This window comes from Rattus norvegicus, chromosome 13, assembly GCF_036323735.1.
Source record: "Rattus norvegicus strain BN/NHsdMcwi chromosome 13, GRCr8, whole genome shotgun sequence".
NCBI lineage: Eukaryota > Metazoa > Chordata > Mammalia > Rodentia > Muridae > Rattus > Rattus norvegicus.
The window spans coordinates 83,766,513-83,790,150 of NC_086031.1; the positions used below are offsets into that span (position 1 = coordinate 83,766,513).

At 39.7% G+C, this 23,638-nt stretch overlaps 1 long non-coding RNA gene across 1 annotated transcript; it reads right to left on the minus strand.

The window, feature by feature from the left end:
* Positions 1-845: 845 nt before the first annotated feature.
* Positions 846-23,622, minus strand: LOC103692065 (uncharacterized). The gene is made up of 3 exons (XR_595544.4): positions 23,358-23,622; positions 1,777-1,890; positions 846-981 (listed from the first exon to the last, which is right to left on the minus strand). It is a non-coding gene; the product is annotated as an uncharacterized LOC103692065 (long non-coding RNA).
* Between the last annotated feature and the right edge of the window lie 16 nt (positions 23,623-23,638).

Below are 23,638 nucleotides of genomic sequence, written 5' to 3' on the forward strand. Positions count from 1 at the left end.
TACATGGATACAGTGAATTTTTTAACAATTTATATTAAAAGTCAAAATTAAGTGTAAAAATATTTGTGCAGACACGATACAAAGTTGTTATTGCTGTGAATAATCTCAATTTGTCAAGTAGAGCTTGAGATTGTCATTCTTTGTCACAGGTACAGAAGGCATCCAGTAGTTTTAAAATATTCACTCAGGTCCTCTAGTAAAAACTAAGGTGTCTTGGAGACTGGGAAGGATACCTAGTAATAGACAGAGGGACAGTTCAGACTAAGATTATCTGGCAGGAAAGACAACCTGTCCTCTCAGGGAAAGACTGTCAGGTGGTTTGCCTGTTCTCTGTCAGGACAACTTTACACATTAGACTTAGGAAAGATGAGTCAATTGCTGGAGTGAAATTTGGAAAGCTATGTTAGCTGAACTTGTAAGAGGAAAGGGCACAATGTTAGTAATGTATGAGATTCACCTTCTACTAGCCACGCAAAAGTCTCTCCATGTTCGTTCCCATACAAACTACTAAAAAGGAAAAATACTTAGTGAGATTGCTACAAAATAGTTTGTACTTTGAATAAAGCCCAGGTTTAGGTTTTCCAACCAAGCATCCTGACAATAAAGACAGAAACACAATGATTTTCTTTAGATGCAACATTCCTTTGCAGTGTAAACTCTAGGGGATCTGGCAAAGATCACACATGTTCTAGTAATTCCTTTCCCTAAGAAGATGTAAACAAATATTTTTATCCCAGAAGCACATCGATGATGACAGATTAAAGCAACAATTCTGCCAAAATCCAGCATGATGGACTTATTTAAAAGCATGGTGGAGAGGTTACTTACAGGAGCATGGGTGACGCTGAGACAACTTCATCACCTCAAAATCCCACACCATCATGGGTGATGACTTCTGGTAAGTTGTACCAGAATCCCACTGTCTGTTAGCCTTCTGCTTCCTTTGTGCTCAAACACCTTCCCAAGTCATGATCACAAGGGCTAGGAGTAGGTAAGAGGTAATCATAGTTATATGCTAGTTACTTGTCTCAGTTCTATGACAGAGTAGGGAACAAAACAACATGGGGAGGGAAGGATTTATTTTGACCCTCAGTTTAATGGTATAGTCCATCAGCACAAAACAGCATATGATGGTACAAGATTGAAGAGGCCAGCCCCACAGTATTCAGAAACAGAGAGAGAGAGAGAGAGAGAGAGAGAGAGAGAGAGAGACAGAGACAGAGAGACAGAGAGAGAGACAGAGATATGAACGCTAATGCAGTACTCAGTTTACTTTCTCCACTTTTATTCTTTCCAAGACCCTATCTTATTCCTGCTTATAATTAAGGTGAGACTTGTTTTTACCTCAACTAACCTAAGGTAATACGTTTTGGGCACACTTCTAAGTAGTGTCATATCACGTTGACAGTACTAAATATCACAGTCTAGAACCATACATGAAAGTCCCGTGACTCTCCTTTCCCATTGTTTTGTAGCCCAGACTGCCAACGGTTCCATCACTACCATCATAGACATAGCTATCACTGTATTATTCTGCTTAATCAGCTGCCTCGGCTTACAGGGTCAAGGTAAACTCTATCCCATAATAGCTAGGGAATTATCATTTACTGTCTGGAGATAAAAAAGCCATACTTCAGCATCATCAACAATCTTTCCTTCTGTTCTTTCTTTAGATTATGATATCAAAAATGTCCTGAGAGGTATATTTTTAATTTTAGTATCTCTAGCATACAGTACAGTTTGGACTCTACACATGAATGGACATGAGGCACTTACACGTATATGAATTAGATGCATTTGCATGTATGTGTGGTTCCTTCTGTGGCATGGGACATTCTGACACATGTAAGTTTGGATGGCCATAGATTTGTTATCCCTCGTGGTCTTTTTCTGAAAAAAATCACAACAATTCATTGATTTATTCATGGTTTAAAAGGACAAATGTGATATGAAACTGGTTATAAGCCTAATGGCGCCCTGCCTCTTCTCTTCCCATAACATGCAAAGGTTCACTGATAAGAAGGAATGACTTAATGTCTTTAGCATCTCTTTTGGAAACAATTTCTATGCTGAAGCACACATAGTGTGCTTACATCATTTCTTAGCCTTTTGGTTTTTAACATTTTTTCTGATTTTTCAAAGATATGCTAATGGGTTTATCCATTTATGCACAACCATTTCTATTCACATCTGTCAGTATCTATCTTTCCCAGTGGAGTATTTTCACACTTACGTAGTGAACTCTGTTTAATCATTGTGTAACTCTTGCTTACATTGTAACTGTAATTATTTCTAAGAATGTATGAGTCCCCCCTCCAATTGATAATCAGTGTGTTTGCAGCTATCTTGTGTCAAAAGAGTTCTGACTGATTTCTAAGGCTGCCTCAGGAATGGCTAAAGTCGGAAGTAACCTATTTGTGTCTGATGTGTTAAACCTTGTTCACTTGTTTGGGAAATGTTTCTATCTTATTACATATTCTGAGCTCTCACAGATCTTGGCACAGCTGTAATACCAGCACCATTCTGAGATAACTCTTGCCATTCTTAGTTCTTTGATCTTTTTACATTTCACTCTCAAGTGGGAGTTGAGTAGACTTCAATCCTGATGGACTGAAATGCCAAGACATCTCTGGATATCTTTATGTCCATGCAGAACCTATTCAGTGAATAAGACTGAATGGAAGTAGGAAAGTTTGCCTCTTTGATCTTCTAACTCCCTATAGGCTTCTTATTTTCAGTATCTCCATGAAAGGAATGTCTATCCCAGTTCCATTCCTTTGTACAAAATCTATATGTTCATTCTATCTGAGTGTCTCTGGCCATTCCTGATGAGCTCAGCTTCTCCATCGTGTACCCTGATAGAACTTTGTTTTGGTGCTGCTGCTGCTGTTTGGATGACTGGTTTGGTTTCTAAGCATTTCTTGCACTTGGAGCAATATTACATATTAATAATTGTTAATATCCTTTACTCATCTTTCTGGTCCTTTTTGTTTCACTCTAAATGTTGATTCTCAGTTTTTTTTAAGTTTTCCTTCCCTAGTCATTCTCTTCTTTTAAATAAAATTGAGGGGACCTGAAGAGAGGGTTCAGTAATTAAGAGTGTTTGCTGCTTATCCAGATGACCTGTGCTCTGCTCCCAGCATTTATGCTGGGCAGCTCAAACCCACTGTAACCGCAGCTCCAGAAGATATAATGTCCCCTTTTGGTCTCTACAAAGACCTGACATCAAGGGTTGCACATATGCACACATACATACACATATGCTCAGAAAAATAAAAATAAAATTTCATGGGGATCTCTGCTTGGCAAATTACTATGCATAGGATTTTGTCTTGACTTATTCATGCAGGCAATATCTCTTTGCATATTAATTATAGTAACTTTAATCTATTCTTTGTAATTTCCTGTTTCTCTCAACTTCTCGTTCCTCCCTGTTTCTTTCTACCTTCCCCATCCCCTCTCTTTCTCCTCTGGCCTTTAAAGGTACATATACACACATGACCAAAAACTTAATGTAGTTTTGTTTGTTTGTTTGTTTGTTTGTTTAGGAAGACTGAGAAAGGAAATTGGCTTGCTAAAAGCTTCTTGATGTGAAGTTGATTAAAAGAGATGTCTCTAGTAAGCCAGTCACTGCTGTATCCTCCATGAGGTAGTAGCATTTGGTATTTCCTCATTTAATTCATAAGGGTTTATGTCAAGCAACCCTGGTAACACTGTTATAAAAAGCCAAATGCAACCAACCCCCACAGGCAAGGCCAGGCTTCAAAAATGGCCATCTTTTAGTTATGCATGCCAGCTCTTCCCTGTGCCTCAGTGCTGGGTGCTGCTTGCAGAAGAAAAGACAGACACAAACCCAGCATCATCTTTATCAGTCCACAGAATGATGTAGAGACTGACTCTCAAGGCCACTTAAAGTTTTCATTCTAATAACTTATTAAATGAGATTGTCTTTATGTCCTCAAACAGAGAGAACTCAGATGAAATAAAACAATAAAAGTGAACAGAAAGCTCATCTTTTACCCCAATAGCAGCTTTAGATTAAGACTTGTCATTTCTGTCACTAATAAAGAATCAGGGAATGAGAGAAAGACAGAGACAGAGAGACAGAGACAGAGAGACAGACAGAGACAGACAGATGAGAGAGGCAGACAGAGACAGACACAGACACAGAGAGAGAGACTAGATGATGTTGGAATAGAAATGAAGCCTTTTATGATATCGGAATGTTTAAAAATTGGACTATGGAGCAATATTTCCAGCAAAAACATTTTGTGAGGCACACTAAGCAATTGCATATTTACGCATTGCAGGATTGAGAAGCACTGCATTGTTAGTTACCAGCAGGTGGTGTCCAAGAAGATGAGCAGAAATTGCCTTAAGTACCTCAAATGTTTATGTGAGTGAGCGTCTCCTAGTTTACCTCACTGTAGTCATGTAGCAAGCCGAGAGAGTTTGAAATGCTTTGCTTAACCTCTTTACAGTTGAGGAATGGGGGATTTGGCTTTCCTGGCATAGCTCAACTCCTTAGAGCCTGAGCAGGCCACTGTTTCTACATCCAAGGTGTAAGCACACACTTTGCCATGTTGTCTATCACAGCTTCTCTTGCCTGGGCCACTAAACATGTCGGCACAGCTTTACAGGATACAGAGGTATCTTAGACAGTAGTCTTTCCAATGGTAAGAGTTTCACTATCAGGGGATAGTTACTGAATACTTAGCCAGAGCCAGCTCTGGTGGCTGAAAAGAGATGGTATTTCTTCAAGAGTGTTTAAATCCTGAGCTCTGTAAGATAGGGAACATATATGAAAATAAGCCCAGAAATCATGGTCTGAATACTCCTTTTGAGAGCAGGCATGGCCAAGCACCCATGGCACCTAGAAAGAGCACATAGTTCCACATTTCTGTGAATTTTTCCAGAAGTGAGATTGTCACTCATCATTTGGCTTTGGGGCAAAAAGTCTTTGTCAGAATAAAAACTGAAAAGATTAGTCCTCTTAGCCTTTTGTCATATTTAATCTCCATAGGTTTCAAATCCCCTAGCAGATGAATCTCTGGGCATGTCCGGGAGGGTGTTTCCTGAAAGATTTAACCAAGGGAAGGAAACCCACTAAGGTCATAGCGTGATTAAAGAAATGGCAGGTCCTAGCATGAACTCCCCTCTCTCTGCTTCTATATGTTCACTCTCATCTCCATGTCTTTCCCCGAGCATGCTGCAGCCTGGCACTGTGAGCCAATAGAAACCCTCCCTTCCTTCTGTTAGTATCCCCGGCATTTTGTCATGACAAAGGGAAGAGTAACTAAGACATCTTCTTGAAAGGTCCTTGAATGCCTTCACTTTCCATGATTTTAATTCTCACAAGGCAAATAAAGGTCTCATGACTGAGGGTGGGGGTTGGAGAGGGCAGAACAATGAGCCCTGGGGCACAGAGCACCCCCCCCTTTTCGCTCCTGTTAGATGCTTCAAGCTTTAGTGCTAAATGTGCTCTTGACCTTGTGGGACAAAGTCTCGAAGCAAATTTCTCATTTGCTGGCCTCTCCCTGGGCCTTCTGCGACATACTGTCGCTCAGACAAGTACTGTTCTTAATGGGTTTATGGGAAAGGGTTGGTCTGCCTTTCCATCTGCACCTTCTGCTGGCTCGCTCCGCAAAGCACTAGCTTGCCATACGACATTCCCTTGAATTATTTAGATTGGTAAATCTTTCTGCATCTCACATCTTTAGTCCATCTGTTAGCCGGAGCTTCGCCTTTGTAGGAAGTGTCCTTTATGCATGCTGGCATCTGTCAGCGGTACACTCGCCTCTTTTATTCATGATCTTCGATGGGAGAGGGTACAAGCTGCAGAAACACCACATGCCTGGTATGTATTTCATTTTAACGGAAGATTACATGACTGGGGTGTTGGTTTATCACCTTGCTCCACACGCAACCATTCATCACCTGGCAGCCCCTCACCCAGCACCGGAAGGAGGTGCTGGCCTCCTGCAGCCTCTTGGTCCTTGCTGTACGGCAGGAAGTTGGCTTAATGGGGACAATCATACTGTTCCTTTAAAAGAAGATAAAAGGTCAAGCGAAAAGGGAAAAAAACGTGAGAGTCAAGGCCAAAGGTGAGAATAAAAGGCTCTGTCCGTACAGAGATGCCCAGATGGTGAGTACCACAGAATCTGTTTTCTAAAGGCAAGGTAGCTGAGTCTTGGAGAGGTCTACTTACCTAATGTCCCTTTAGGATGCTGTACAAAGCTTTCATAACTATCTCTCCTATCATTTAAAATACATCCTGGTACCGAAATGGTTGCATTTTGATATTTAATCTATTAAATAACAAACTACATATAGCCAACTTACATAAGCTCATCATATGTTCTTTTTGCCTAAACATTCATGGTTTATGCCTATTTTAGATCAATTAGTGGCTGACAATTATTTTATTGCTGTCTTGCATCCACCAAAACATACTGGTTTGGATGACGACATACGGTCACCTTAATGCTAAGTCATGTGGACATCTGCTCTGACTGTTTATTTGACTATTTCTAATATGATCTCAGTGTTGGCAGTTGTGTTTACTTCCCCCATGGTACAGGTCTCTACTCAATGTGGAAATAACAGGTTGATATCTAATGACAAGGAAATCAATAAAAAATATGTGGTTTTTTTTTTTTGTGTGTGTGTGTATAGTGTAGTGGGTATGGTGTGTTTATGCCTGTGTGTCTGTTTGTGTTGTGTGTGGGATTGTGTGTATATGTATGTGTGTGTGCACGTGCATGAAAGAACACACACACACACACACACACACACACACACACACACACACACATGTACACATGAATATGGGGACCAGAGGTCAATGTCAGGTATCCTTCTAGACAGTGATCCTGGTCACTTTTTTTGGGACAGTCGACTCACAAATTCACCTACATTAGCTGAATATTGAACCCCAGAGATCCGCCTGTCACTATCTCCCCTATGTGGGGATCACAAGTATGTACCCACAAACCTGGCCCCTTGCAATGGTAGTGAGGAATCAAACTCAGGTCCTCATACTTGCACACCAAGCACCTTACCCATTGAGCCATCTCTTCAGCCCCTTGAAAATATTTTTCCTTCTATATTGAGTTTTTCTGATTCATTCATTTAAGTATTTAATAAATATTTAGTATACATTACATACTTCCCTTGTACAGATAGAATGTGAACAAGAGACATTTGCTCTCTGAGGGCCTGCATTTACTTGAAACGACTTGGATAATATTTTGATTGAGAGTCACCTATGGCCTATTGTACACATTCACATTGGTGAAGGGTAGATGGTATGATCTAGGCCAGAAAGAACACAGATTTACTTTCTTAAGTGGAAGCAAATTAACAAAATGGGGCATAGGATACATATAGGAAATAATGAAGCAGCACAAGCCCTACAAACTGCAGAAACATGGGTTCCTATGGTGGACCATAAACCTCCCCTACAAACTGCAGATACATGGGCTCTTAAGGTGGACCATATTCCTCCCCTTCATAGTACGGATGCCTTTTGAAGAAGAATAAAGATTAAGGTCCTGCAATTTGTTGTAGGGACCTCAGTGAACTCTTTCAGAAAGTGATAATGACTTACATTGATCAATCTTGCAAGTAGAAGAGAATCCTCACATGTTTTATTAGAAGAAAGCTAGGGAAAGAGGATTTAACAAAATCCCTCCAGGGCCTTCAGGGTAAAGGTTCAGGTACCTCAGGGCTCAGTGGTAAATATTCTTGCTGCACAAGCTTGACAGCCTGAGTTCGATCCCAAGAACCCTCATAAGGGTGGAAATGGAGCACCAACTCCACAAAGTCATCACACAATCTCTAATGCACAATATGTTACATGAATACACATGCATATACACAAAGAGATACCAACCTTTCAGATCTTTATGGAGGTTATCATGTGAACCTAGCATGAAGATATTTAGAGCTAGAAAATACTGAATTTTTTTCAATTTAATCATTTAAGCCTATTAAACTTTCTATTTTTCCTACAGTACTTTTAATTCGATCTCTGTCTCTCTCCTTCTCTCTTTCTCTCCACCCAACCCCCCACCTCCGGTCTGTCTGTCTCATACAAACAATTGAGCCCAAGGTTTTGTATTTTCTTAAGGAGGTTCTCTATCACTGATCTCTTTCCCAAGCCTTTATTTATTTATTATTTTGTTTTGATTTTGAGATGGAATCTTCCTATGTAGCCCAGCCTGGCATTATCCTCCTTGGTTGCTAAGATACAGGTATTTGCCCGCATTCCCAGCTTCTTTATTATTTTAAAGTATATCAATGCCACATAGTCTTTTACTTCTCTGAAGTTACAACAGGACTCTTAAAGCTTTCTTCTTTCTGTGATGTCCTTAACTTCCTTTGATCCGTTATCCTCATTTGTTGATTTTTATTCCGCCTTTAATGTGAAATGCTTTTATAAAACGTAAACTGACCTTTGAAAGTCCAGTTATATGACTTTCTCAAAAGCCAGTGATAAGTTCAGTGAACTTGGGGAAGACTTGCCGATTATTTTTAATTAGTCGATATTTAGAGAGGAACCTTGAGTCTTCAAGATATGATCCCTAGTTTCATAAGTCTTTTGTGACGGCCATCAGTTTGTTGAAGGAAGCAGCACCCTATCTGCCTGGAGGACCTATAATATCAGTATTGTGTAGTACAGAGAGGAGGGAAAGTGGAGCATCTCAGGGTGAAGGGAGAACATTTTTACTTCACTCCCATTTCTGGTAGACTCCAATCTCTTTCTCTGATCCATGTCATCCTCCCTTGCTGTAACCTCTGTCTCATTTTGTCCATGGTAAAGACTCTCAGGTTCCTCTGAGGTGGTTGGAAAATGTTAACCTGTAAGATCAACTGGAAGAGAGACACACTGCACACCGAGTACACTTCCTCACAAACTCTTCATTTCAAAGTCTTCGGGCACCACATTTGGGGTGGACTCTTTCCATTTTCCAAGCCTTTGTAGGCTTCCAACTCAAAATGAAGTGGCTGTGTCTGGGCCTCTTTATTAAAGGCTTGGCTTTGGGTGCTTTGTAAGTGAATTACAAGTAACCCTTCCACTTTCTCCTTTTTCCAGAATGTTATCGTTCTCTTTCAGTAGCAAGATGTCTTCTCTCTGCTTTCAAGTTTATGGATTGAGATCTTATTAAAAATTACTCTACAGAATTATAGTGGCATTTCAAGAGGGAACAGAAATAACAATATGTAATCTTTTTTTTTCTTTAACTGGAAATCTCCTCTCTTTTCCAGGAAAAAAAGGTTTCTGGTCACTTTTGCAAGCCTCCTTGTGGAAAGATCCTAGCTCTCTTTATACACTGAATGTCCTTTCATAACACAAACCACCGAAGTCTGAATTGTTTCAAATATGAAGGATCATAATGAGGCAAAATATAAAGGTCCATGGAAGGAAGAATAATTCTTGTGTCTCTAGTAGGTGACAATAAATTAAGATGCATTAATATTATGTGATCCCAGTGCTTAAAGTGCTAATGACATAGTTAGGGTTTGGTTTCAACTATTCACACGATTTGCCAGGATCATTGTGGAAAATAAAAGGGCTGCTGTTATTTATTGTGCTGGTTGTTTTGGTGTCAACTTGAGGCAAATCTAGAGTCACTTGGAAAGAGTTGAGAAGGGACCTCAACTGAGAAAATGCACCCACCAGATTGGCTTGTATGCAAGTCTGTAGTGCATTTTCTTGATTCATTATTGATGCTAGTGGGTTCAGCTCACAGTGGCTTATGCCACCCCTGGGTAGTTGGTCCCAGATTCCATAAGAAAGGAGTATGAGCAAACCCATAAGCAGTATTCTTCCATGGCCTCTGTATCAGTTCCTGTGGTATGAGTCGCTGCGTCTGTGTCCCCTGTCTACCTTCAGTTCCATCCCTAGTTTCCCTCAGGACTGAGTATGACCTGAGAATTGTAAGCTGAAACAACCCTTGCCCTTCACAAGTTGCTCTTGTCATAGTGTTATATCACAACACTCAAAACCCTGATGATTAGAGAAATGGTAGGAGGAATGGAGCAATGCTATATTTTCTTAGCAAGACTGTGAAAGGATTTTGAAACTATGAGCTAGAAAAGCGATGGAAGAGTCAAAGCTTGGTGAGCTATTGTGGGAGCTTTGTCAGGAATATTTCTATGGCATTTGAATTAATAATCACGAAAGCATAACCTTTGCTTTGCTGGGAAAATTGAGCTCTGGTCACATGGAGCTCAAGAATCAGCAAAAATTAAGAAGAGACCGTCATCGTTGAGCCTAAATCTTCTAGAAAGGGTTTCAGCAGTGTTAGTACATAGAAGCTGTGGCCCAAAAGGACCAATGTTGTTTCTTATGCTGGCAGTCTAACTTGTAAGAGCTTCTGATACTTGTCGGACTATAGAATAGAGGGTAGGAGAGGCCATTGGTGAGGGTCCAGTCTCAGTGGCAGTAGAAGGATGAAGGTGTCATGAAGAGAATATGGGGTTTGACATGTGGCAAGTCAGAGTCCCCAGTGAGAGCCAAGGAGAAGCTATAGGGAACGATGCAGCCCAGTTGTAGCAGGAAGCACCCAGCATATTGGAGCTGCCAGAATCCTGGCATTGCCACCAAGTACAGAAGCTACTAATGGAGTGGAGGAGGTCGGAGCCTCCTTTTGGATCCTATAGGATCCAAGCTATGCTCACTGCAGAAAGCAAGGCTGGAGAAGGGATCTGAGCTCCTCGCTGGATCCTAAAAGATCATGATTGAACCCCAGATGTCTGACAGTGAGCTTTGTGTGCTTTGTATTTTTGATTTGGCTTTGATTTGATTGTGACTGTGCCATGGTGATGCTATCTGAAAAGAAAGTATTAACTTACTTGATTTTACAAGAGCCCACGGTTAACTAATTCTTGGAAATTTAAAGAGATTTTAGAGTTTTAGAGAGACTTTGTTTTAAAAGATTGGACTATTAAAGTGTTTAAAATTTTAAAAACATGGAACTTTTGAAATTGTATGATGTTTGTATTGTGATATGATATCTGGAAATTAAAACAGAAAAAAGCTAATGGCTTAATAAGTGATTTGTTTTTATGTCGAGTTAACAAGGTGTCATTTGCCTTTCCTACTGACACAGTATCTACCAAAAATTTCCACTCTTCTGATGGGTAGAATACAAAGATAAGAGCCTCAAATCCCTCCCATTCCATAGATACTCAACCTACTCAAGCTGAAATAGCTGCATAGTAGAGAAGTCATATAGAAGTAAGATGACCTTTTACCTCTGAAGGCAAGGTTATCATCATTGGTTTCTAATCTTGGCAGGCTCCACCTTCAGAGTGTTTATTGACCTGATACTCCTATCTAGCAACTCCTAATAATTTCAATAGGAAGCTTAACACTTTCGTTGTATATATATTTGCTCAAGTGACATAGAAGGCTTGTCAGATAGAGTGTATAAACATTTTGTAGCAGAGACCGGAGAGTCCCCTCAACCCTAGTTTGCCCATTGAAACACCTGCAAAGATCACAGAGTCTGTCAAATCTTGATGAAAGGCTGTAAGTCACAGGACAACAGAGGATACTGGAGAGACTGATCAACAGTTGCAAACATGTGCACTGAGGTTTCAGGCACACAACCTAAATGGTATATAATAGGGCAAGCTGAGCTCTGGCAAACAGAAAGGCTTGCCCTATTTAAATATATTCAAATTTCATTTGCATACACTAGACTGTATTCATTCAACAAAATGTACAAGGGGGTCATTAATGTTCAACAAGTGCAATGCTGCCTTCAGGAGGCTGTAGCAAATTATATGGGTATTCCACAAGAGCTCCAGTCATGTCGGACAGGCTGTTTGGCACTGACAGTTTCCTCAGTCAATCCGATATGCCAAGTCAGCTCACTTCACTTCTTAACGTGATCTCCCAGAAGCTTCCTGAAGAGAAGAATGTACATTTTACACTTAAGACACATACTTGGCACCAGGCTTTGTGTTGAATCCTCCTGTTTCCCTTCACTTCGAGCAGCTCTACCCTTGTCACTCATGCTGTGTTTGATATCCTACTGTAATATGATTAGATAATTGTGGCGAAGGCATCGTTCCCCGAGCAGATGGGCTGAACATTTAGGGTAAGCCCTATAACACAGTAACTGAAGGCCCTAAGAGCCAGGCAGAAAGTGAACGGAGCCTCCCTTTCGGTTCTGTTTCTTTGTATCTGTCTATCTCTCTTGCTCTCTCTCTCTCTCTCTCTCTCTCTCTCTCTCTCTCTCTCTCTCTCTCTCTCTGTGTGTGTGTGTGTGTGTGTGTGTGTGTGTGTTTTCACCAAAAACCAAGGTTCATCAAAATACCTGGCCAAAAATGATTCAGTCCTGATTCTTATTTTAGGGGACTTCTGGAGGGAAAAACAAACAACAGGAGCACAGAAAACTCCTATAATCAGAAGCTGAATACTTTTTGACTTTTAACTTCTGAGTTGTGTCCCACTTGCACACTGACTTTCAAACAATCAGAATACAATTTTTCCTCCCAGTTTAAGGTGACTTGTTAGTAGTCTCCCAGCATATTAACATATATGTATACATATACATATATCAGAATTGGATTATCTTCAATAATTGTTGAATTAAAAGAATTAAAATCTATATGTTTGATCTGGCAAAATGAGCCCACTAGGTGTTTAAATATGTACAGTGTGTAAAGGACAGTTTAACAGGACAAAGAGATAGTGTCAAGTTCATTTTCCGTGTGTGGTATAGACTTTTGTGACGCTCTTAACTTCTCTGTACCTCTGCTCTGATTTGTGATGTGGAATCTTAGTAACTATTGCATTGACTTGTAAATCTCAGCTGAAATAAAAGTCACCCTGTCACCCAAAAATTTGAAGACATTAATAGTCAGCAGATTATTTGGGGAAGAAACAGGTAAATTCTGGAGAAAAAGAAGTTCAGTGATGACTCTTCTCCCATGAGATAACGAGAGCATCTCTGAAGAATCAGATAGTAAAAGCTACTTTCGCCCAATTTTTTTTAAAGGCACAACCGGTTTTTGGGATAGGGGGAGTATAAATTTCTGGGATAAAGTCAAAAGATAAGGAAGAAAATTGACTTTCCAAATTGTCAAGCCTAGAGCTTCCCCAATGGTCAAAGATCCAGGGTTTAGAGTTAGATTTATTCCAGTAGATGAATGTTGAATTTAGTTGTGTTGATGATGTCATTGAGATCATAAGAAAAAAATGAAACAAAAAGAGACCCATTTTATACCAAAGGTATTCCCATTCACTCTTTTCTCCCTGAGTAGGAGATAGTGCCTATGAGCTTTCATTTGTATCTTTAGGATGTAAGTGAACATTACTTTGAATAATGTCACACTTAGGAGAGACTAAGGCACCTTGAAGCTTCCATAAAGAATTGGAGACTGGTTGATTAAATAGGGAAAGATGAGTTTACAGCATTCTAACCACTACCCCAGAGCATTTCCCTCAAAAAGTGTATGGTAAACTAAACTGTGCCCAGGGCTGTGTTCCTCTGAATTCCTCTGTATTCCTTCCTTTCTGGATCTTTCTGGAGAAAACAAAGGAACCCGTTTGAATATGACTAAGTCAAGAGTCCCAAAATAAGTGGGTGGTTTTAGGCCATTTGTTGAATCCCCATAAAAATAAGGATAATGTTTATATGAAGAAGTAAGAGGTTCTGTTTCGGAAGTTGTGAAGAATGTGAATGACGAGAGGAAACAGGTGATTGGCCAAAAAGTGTAGATGCTTCAAGAAGAAGCAAGAAATGCCAATATGTTAAATAAAAACCCGAGAAAACTGTCTTTGACCTATGACCTCCAGAGCCATGCAAGATGTACTGTGTTATGTCCCTAAACTTAATTGGGACATTAGGAATAGGGAACTAGTCCACACAGGCTTCACCAAATCTTCCTCTTTCCAGAAAACAGGTAACTCAACAGTCAATCCACCCTAACACCTAAGACAAGTTATGTATTTCTTATGTGTGTGGCATTAAAATAAACATACAACTTTGCAATAACTATTTGACCTGGGCAGTGCATTGAGATTGAGGCTAGCATTACCATTTCACTGCAATGAAAACATGCATTTAGTAAATGCTGTTCAACACTCCCAAGGTCACAAGCAGACGACTCCCATGTTCTAGTTCTTTGTGTTCATCTTACCCCCACTGCTCTGCTGCTAGGCTATATCCTCCTTGAAGGCTAGTGCACTTGCACATCCTGGGCTCTCTCTTAGTTCCCATCAGAGTCCCTGAATTTGAATGAAAAGAAAACTAAACCTGAAGCCCACCTGAAGCCTTAATGTTAGCCGATGAGAAAATAATTTTACATGCATAAATTTAATTTTCTCCCATCTGTTCCAATTGTTGCTAATTATGTAGGGGCGGGTCCATCTGATTTCCCTTAATAGTCACTTGGATTCTGATGTCTTCTGTCTTACATCCATGGATGCAGGAACACCTCATCTTGGAAACCGAGTTCCCATTTCCCCTCCATTATCTTTATTTGCTTACCTTTCAATTCATTTTTAAGCGAGTCCGTCAGTCAAAGGGAGTGCATCTCTTAAGATCCACCAAGCAGAAGCCAAATGCTTCTGTTATTTCATTAGATGCTGATGGTGTTAGATTTAAAGTTGACACGGAAGCCTAATTAGACATTATGCCAATGCACATATTCTGCAAATTAAGACTCAACACATTACAGAGCCCAGTCTGGGAGAAGCTAAGGAGGAAGCTGTCAACGAGCAAAGGACCCTGTTAAGTGCCTTAAATACAGATTTTGAATTTGAAATGCAAATGCACTGAAAAACTTCCTTTCTAACTTGAAAGGAAAATTAAGTGGGGTGGAGAGACAAGAGTTTTTATTTCATTAAGACAGAAAAACAAAAATCTAAAACCTAATCACTGAGTTTTACTCTGCTTGCCTCAATACTAAATTGCAGCAGTGTTGGGAGTGAGCAGAGGGTCCCGGAAAGATGGCTTTGAGGTTAAGAGTTCTTCATGATCTTCCGGAGGAACCCATCTCAGTTCCTAGCACCCATCTTGGGCAGCTCACAGTCACCCGTAACTTCAGTTCTTGGAGATTAAATTCTTCCGTTTGGATTCTATGGACAGTCACACACAGCATGCACATAACACACACACACACACACACACACACACACACACACACACACACACACACACACATTTTCTTTAAGGGAATGGACAAAGGAACTACTTTATTGCTAACAGTTCCTGTCTCTTCGCTGAGCTGAATGAGGCAAACCAGCCCTGTCAGTGTTCACAAGTCAACATGGGTATTAAAAAATAGTGCGGGTGGGGGTGGGGTTTGATGGAGACAGGGAGAGCCACAGCAGCCTTCAGATCTGTGCAGCTGCTGAACAATTCCGTATCTGATGTCATCAAGTTTCAGTGGGTGGGGTATTGCAGAAAACCAGAAAGGTGGTAAAATCTGAGCTGATAGATGGCAAAGTTGCCAAGGCAGGAACAGAGTTGGCTTTATCAGTTGTGACAACTGAGTTTTGAGAGCGCAGAGCACAGAAAGGAGTATTATAAAATGTGGGCAGACTAGGAGCTGTGAGAGCCCTATCTTCACCCAATTCCAGCTTTTATGTCCCCACAGGACATTCACCAAAGAAGGGAGAAATTTCACCTCACCTTATTTTTTGCACCCAACTAGTAAGCAGATGGTGGGTCTTTACTCTGTTTATGTAAAAAAAAATAGAGAGAGTCTTCATATATATGTGAATATGTATATAATATATAATATCTTCTAAGAGAAGGAAGCAAAGTTCTCATTTATCATCTATGTAAGAGGAGCTACAGTGGAGGACACAAAATGATCTCCATTCAGGCAGAAATCAAAACTGTTTCGGAAAGATTAGGGAAGGAGTATCTAACAAAATCTCATAAAGATTTGCTATTTGAGTTAGACCTTAAAATAAAAGTGGAATCATTGACTGTGGAAACCTGAAAGAGGGATGATAAATGAACTTAAACAGTACTTGGAAAATAATGACCAAATGCCAAGTCATTAGAAGAGCCGTAGAGAACAATTTACAAAGACGTGTTCGTTTCATCCAGCCAAAAGAACATTACACAATCCTAGTCTTTTCTGAGGTACTATGGTACCAGCTGATTCTAAGGCTACTTTACATGGCATCTTGAAAAGGCTAAAGTGATAATACTGATGGCTTTCAGTTTTTAATTACTTTTGTATTAGTATACAAAAGAGATTAGCGGTCAGGGTTGTGACCAACAGCTAATCTTGAAAGTAGATATCCTTGGCTTAGAAAAACCTTGTGAGTCATAGAAACTACTTAAAACTTGTACCCTCTCCAGAAAGACCTCTCTGAGAGCTGAAGTCAACATTCTGAGCTAATCACTGAGCTAATCAGCAACCAATTCATCCATTCCCACTTGATTCCGTTTCCAATATTGGTGCAATTATTCAAGTAAACGGAGAATTAAAACTCACAGACACATGCGCAAGCATACTGCCCTCTGTACTTCAGGAAATGAACATTTTGATGAAGGAAAGAATTTGTGAACATGAAAACTAGAATAATATTTTACGTGATAAATTATTACATTGAATCCGTTGAAGAACCAAACCTATGAACAAGACAAATTCTGTGGTTGCAGATACAGAAGAACTCAAAGCTGAAAATTAATTAAATGAGATTAAAATAGTTATTAAATGTATAAATATTACCATCTTAAAGAAGATTTAATATTTTGTTCATGAGATCCAAAGATGAAAAGTTATTTTAATTTTATTTTGCTTTATCAGAAACAGTCATTTTGGAAGACTTGTCTAAATTTATACTTTAAAAAAAATCATGTTTGTCAACTTTAAAATTGTCTTAAGTATATTTATATGTTTAATTTTCCAAAAATTGTGTGGAAAAATGTGATTTTCAAAATTTATCTTGCTTCTAAGGGCATATTAAAAACAATTTAGCAAATAACATAATTGTAGAAAAACTGCTTGAATATTATTTAATAGATTTTTGCTAACTGAAATAATTAAATGGTAATTGTTTAATGATGTCAAATTATTTTCTGCTGTATACAATTATTAATTATATACAAAGAAGAGTTTAATAGTTTACTATTTTCTGACTAGTACAATGATTGAATAAATTATTTAACAACATAATTAATTGTGTTTTATTCAATGATAAAATGGTTACTGATTGAAAAGTAATAGACGAATTTAATCTTCATACTCAGTGAGCAATATTACACAGGAAAAAGATCCATATCAAGTCAAAAAAGGAAATAAATTGCTTGTTTATAATTATGTGTTAGTAGATTCTGTTAAAATTAATGTGCTTTTTTGTTGTTTTTTATTTTCAAAAGTACATTGGAACACAATGTTGTTCTTTTAATGGATGGGGTCCATGCCTCTGATCCTCTGTTGATGGAACATATTCTAGTCACATCTTAAAAACCGACTAACGTTATGTACATATACACAAAATGGAGGGTGGGATGGAGGGAGAGAGAGAAGAGAGAGACAGAGAGAAAGAGATGTATGGGGGGACTATTGTTACATATACCATAATTCTAATTTTAAGATCTTAGTTCATGATGTTATGGTTTAGTCCTTGGGATAAGGTTTAGATGGTTTCATAAGGAAATCCTCTTTTCCTTAGTAAAACTGGAGACTAGTGCTCACTTTCTCTATCTACCATGTGATGATTCAAAATGATCATCTATCTCATTTAGTGCCACTATTGATGTGATGAAACACCATGACCAAGAGCAACTTGGGAGAAAAAAGTTTATTTGACTTATGCTTCCAGATCACTGTTCATCACTAAAGGAAGTTAGAACACGAACTCAAGCAGGACAGGAAGTTGCAGGACAGGAACTTAGAAGCAGGAGTTGATGTAGAGGCCATGGAGGGGGTGTTGCTTACTGACTTGCTCTTCAAGTCTTGCTCAATCAGTTTTCCTATAGATTCCAGGACCATCAACCTGGGGATATCTCTACCACTATGGGCTGAACTTTTCATTGATCAGTCATTTAAAAAATGTCATACAGGCTTGCCTATAGCCCAGTCTTCTAGAGGTATTTTCTCAATTGAGGTTCCTCCATCTCAGGTGACTATAGCTTGGGTCCAGTTGGAGTTGACATTAAACTAACCAAAATATAATTTAAAATCTCAAGGGCATGACTTTCCCTAGACAGCGATCTTAGATTCCCTGACCTTCAGAACTATAAAATTTGATTTAGTTTTGTCCTACATATCAACATTTTTATTTTTTAATAGTATCCCAAACTAATAGGGTTAGATAAGCAGAAAAATAATAATATGGACAGATAGATGCATAAGTAGGAAAATGAATAGATCATTTCATAAATTGCTTAATTAATCTTATCCATGAGCCATATCACCATGTGTGTTCATATTGAGAGAACAGTTTAAAATGAGGAATAACTTATTTTGGCTCATGGTTTCAGTGCATGGCCTCTTGGTTCTCTGGGTCTCCAATGAGGCAGAACATTGTGGAATAAGGTAGAGGTGGAAGGAAGCTGCTCTTTTCACAAAAGCTAGACATCAAAGAGAAGTGACATTTATACTCCCCTGGGCTTTCTCATTTTATGCCTTATTCTGTCTGCGTCCTCATACTGCAGAATGCTACTGTATTCTTTGATACAGGACTTGCCAGTCCTCAGTTAATTCTTATTGGGGATACTTTCAGAAATATATCTATGGTGTTAATAAGCTCTTGGGTGCTTTCCAGTACAACCAATTTGACCATCAAGATTAAAGCCCATGTGGTTGCAGAATGAATCCAGTCATTTCACATCATCATGTCAGATCAAAGGAGGGCTAGCTGTTAGAGTCCGGGTACCTAATTAATAATTAAATTAAATGTTTCCTTGGTAAGAACGTTCAAAGAAGTTACCCTTCTTATCCACCAGATGCATTTCAACCACTTTTATTCAGCATGTACTATTAACTTCTTATCTAGCTTTTTAGGAGAACCAGAGGCTGTAAAATATACTATGGAACAAAAATATCATCAGGGTCGAGTAGTGGAATATACCTGCAATATCAGGATTCCACTGTACAGGACAGGAGTCATGATTTCAGGAGTAACCTGGGCTACATAGTGAGGCTTTCTTTCATTGGAGAAAAGTGTATCAGTGAATATTATTTTGAAATTTGAATTTTAACTATAGAAGCTATCTTCAAAATATATATATACATTATATATGTGTATATATATATTCATGAGGGTGTGTGGATTTACCATTGGCACATTAATTTTAATAGGTGCATAATATTCACTTGGGTTTTTATAGCATTACTATTTAACCAATCTGTATATTGTATGTGTTTATGATGCTTTCTAGCCTCCATAACAAAGACCTACATTAGAGCTATTTTAAAAATAACCTAGACCAATGGATTAAGGACCAAAGGTACATCAACTATTCACTAAGTAATATACCAAGATTATATGATAACAAATAGAAGCCTGAAAACTAGGACATCAATGCTGTGTGTCTTCGTGGCAGTCAATTAAACTAGCAACCTATGGCTCAATGAACTGCTCTGCTGCGTTTGAGCTTCATCACAGGAGAGAGGGTTGGAAGTGGTGAGTGTCTCCTGCTCATAAACACTACTGCAGTTAGTCCGTGACCTTGGAGAGCTGCTCTCTCTTTACCCCATTCTGGAAAGTGGTAATAAATCATATCACATCACAGACATGCCTGTGTGAACTTTTTCCCAGTCTGCAGTCATCCCGCATCATTTATATAGAAGAGAATAATTAGGGGGTACTTACATGTGTGAAATGGACAATGTCGTTGGCGCCGTTCTCTGTGGCTCATCACATGCCATTAGATGGGGATGGGTTTTTAAATTTCCTACTTATTTCCTGGCACCACACTTTGAAATTAATGCCCCATGCTTAAATCCCCCCCCAACAATGTATCTTGGAATTTCACTGGGTTTTATTCATTAATCTTGACATTTGCTACTCCTTTCTTCATTTATTATTTTCTGCCATGGACCAAGCTCTGTGACCAGAATTGAAATACAAAATAAATTGTCTCCAGTGTAGTGCGTGTCTCCACATCTTTTAAAACATCACTGAAAAAAGGACATAATATGGGACTGAGGATATGACTCACTGTAAAACTGTTTGCTGGGTAAGTGTGAGTACTGAAGTTTGGGTCCCCAACACCCACATAAATATCAGACATGCATGGTAACCAACCTTGGAAGGAGGATACAGGAATCCTCTGAGTAAACTGACTAGCTAGACTAACTAAATCAATGAATGCTTAATTCAAGTGAGAGACCCTACTTCAATATATAAGGCAGAGGACAATCCAGGAAGATGCCAATATCAACTTTGGACTGCCATACTATTTGCACACACATGCCCTAGAACACACGTGCATCCACACACATAGGAACACACATAGACGTCATATGTGAACACACATGCTGTAAATGAATGAATGGGCGAATAAGATAAGCCATCATTCCCCTCACTCTTGTGCATTATGAGAGTCAGACTCCTGGGGTTTCTACACTTCTCCTCTACACTTCCCCATCCTCGATGGCTCTCTAGGCTCTGGCTTCATGAAGTTGCCAAGAGTTCAGTGTGGGTCTAGCCATCTCAGGGAGTTAAGGGCTGGAATGGGCCTGGCAAGGACCTGTGCTAAAGAATTTGAACTTGATTTAGTGAGTGCCAAGGGGTTAAACACAGCCTTGTTGTGATGAAACAGGTGACTTACAAGAGCTGACAACAAGGCAGACCCCCTCCCCAAGAAATTCTATGAAAGAGATGGAGGGGGGCGGCTGAAATTAGAAGGGCTGATGAAAATTGTAAACTGTAACTGGAAAGGTGTGGCAGGATAAAAATCAGAAAAAAAGAAAAAAGAGGAATAAAAACATTGAAAAAAATTGACAAGGAGAGCAAGGGAAAAGGCATGCTGAGATTTTTAAAGCCTTCTTCCAGGGGTGGGGAGAGGGAGTTCTTTATCTATGAATATGTCACTCTCCTAGGAATGCTTGGTGCTATATGTCCCCGTAAAACCCCCCAGCTTCCATTAAACAAAGTGCTCCTCTTAAATGCCTTCCTTGTAAGACCTGGCTGCCCTACCCTGAGCCATTAGTGGTAACAGAACGTTAATAAGGAGGGACTGTGGTATCTCTCAGAGAGGTTGACCTCCTCCAGCGGAAGCAGGGCACCCATTATAGTGTAATGATAAATCACAAGCTTTTCTCTTCCATTATTTTCCCAGAAGACTCTTCTCTGAATGCATAAACATACTGGAGGGAAGGGGGCGGGGCGCTGAGCACGCAACAGATGAAGAAAAGGTGAAAAAGAGAGGGGGCAGACAGGCAGGCAGGCAGTGAATTCCAGACGGGGTTTAAAATAATAAATGCTCATTCTGCATCCCCAGGTTTGCATGAAGTGAAATTTTAGCACGGCCTGGGAAGGAAAAATCTCTATAAGAAAACTTCGAACAGTAAGACACCGCTCACAAGTACAAATGGCAGGAATGCCGGGTTGGGCTTAGTTAGTTCCCAAAGTGGGATAACTCTGAGATAAAACAGATTGGTAAACTAGAGCAGTAAGATAGGAAAATGGAGGCCATTAACAAACTCATCACCCAGGTTATTATTTACTTCTCGAAGCATTTAGCTGCAGCTCTAAAGCCCTCACCTTTAACTGAGGTAGGTCTTGGGGCCTCTCCTGATACCCAGGTCAAACACCAACATTAAACAGATGTCACACAGTTTTGGTGGCCACTCTCTGATGTCATCCTGGTACCTCCATAGGTTTACTGCTGTAAACCTCCTCTAAAGTCATCCACAGAACGGTGCCTCTAGAGCCTGAGCTGTGTCGACCGAACACTGTAAGGCATTTTGTAGAGCCTTTGGACGTAGGTTTCCTATGCAAAGGAAACAGGGGCTATATGAAAACATGTCATAAATGAATATGAAGTCCAAAGCAGGGCAACATCGCAAGTTTTTTGATGTTTCTGTTTCTGTTGTTGTTGTTGTTGTTCAGTCTATAGCTTGAGCAAGGGTGTCACACATGTTAGAGAAATATTATTCTACTGGCCCATCCACAGCCCTGATGTTACATGTGTGTATAGTTTATATGGCCCAAGAGCTCCCCGTGAGTGTGTGTTAAGCTGCACCTCCACTCTGCTTAATACAGAGTGACTTCAGCTACTCTGCCTCAGATCCCCAGAGGCTCAGTGAAATTAAATCTCTCCATATTTGAAACTTTGTTTTCTAGAAATGACCTTTGACATGGGTCTCCAGGTTTTATTTATTTATTTTTGTTTTGTTTTGTTTTGTTTTTCTCCTTGTCTGGCTGTCCCTGGTTGGAGTCCTATACTCTGCAGCTGCTTGAGTAAACCTGTTACAATTACCTTTAGTATCTGAGCAGGGCGACTCAGTCTGCTGGGGAAGAGGGTATTTGAAGAGAAAAAGATTAAGTTAGACTTTAGTGACACTGAGATGAAAGGCAGCCTAGAGGTTCTTGGCTTTGTGTACTGAGTTTTCTAGTATGCATTGGAACAGGAAGCAGTTGTTTCTAAGTTACCACCATTGCTCCTTTCCAAAACTCAACTACTTTATTTGGACATCCCAGTCCGTCTAGTATTGTGGAGGCTGACTTGACCACTGACTGCAGAAGTGCATGATCTAGGCTGAACCAGCAAGTACAAACCACCACTCTCCCTTCATATGTGCAAACTGACATATTTAGGATCAAAATTGTGACCTACTTTGTCTGTCCAATCACAGTGAACTTTTAATGGTGTTAACACTTATTTTATTATTTGATGTATTTATGTATGAGAGACAGACAGACAGACAGACAGACAGACAGACAGACAGACAGACAGACAGACAGACACTGTGAAAGCCAGAAGGGAGTGGGCCCTTGGAACAGGAGTAGGCATTTGTGAACCACCTTGTGTCAGTGCTGGGACCCAAATTTGGGTTCTCAGCAGTGAGTGCTTTTACTGTTGAGACATCTCTCTAGCCACCAGGATGCCTGTTAAAACATGCTCAAGGGTTGGTGTCCCTTCTGCATATGAGGAAACATTGACTATGAGATCTGTGACAATTCTCAGGGCTGTGATAGTCAGGCTTATAATACAGGCCAAAGCAGACTGGGGACATCAAAGAATGGGAAGAAAAACACTCTGGCATCACCGGAAGCACTCTGTACCAAGCCCTCTCAAAGACACCGGAAGCACTCTGTACCAAGCCCTCTCAAAGACACGCCTATTTTTAGAAATTGCAATCAACAAGGCAAGAGACTAAATTTAAGCCTAGTTTGAGAGAGAATCTATCTTACTTACAATGCAGATTCTTTAGCTGTTTACTGGGCAGCTTGGATCCACGGCTTCAATTTGGCTTTTGGTCAAGACTTCCTTAAGGTGGTGCATGATTTGACAATAGCAATTCCATTTCTAGTATCTTTACCTTCAAGCCAAAAAACAAAAAGAAAACAGTACAAAAAACGACGAGAGAGCAAACCCCAAATTATCGGCCTGTTTATTTTTCCTCTGCTGAGCATCTGTTTAACTGAAACCCCCCATTACATTAGATGTACTTTTCCCCCATCATATCGACCCTTTAC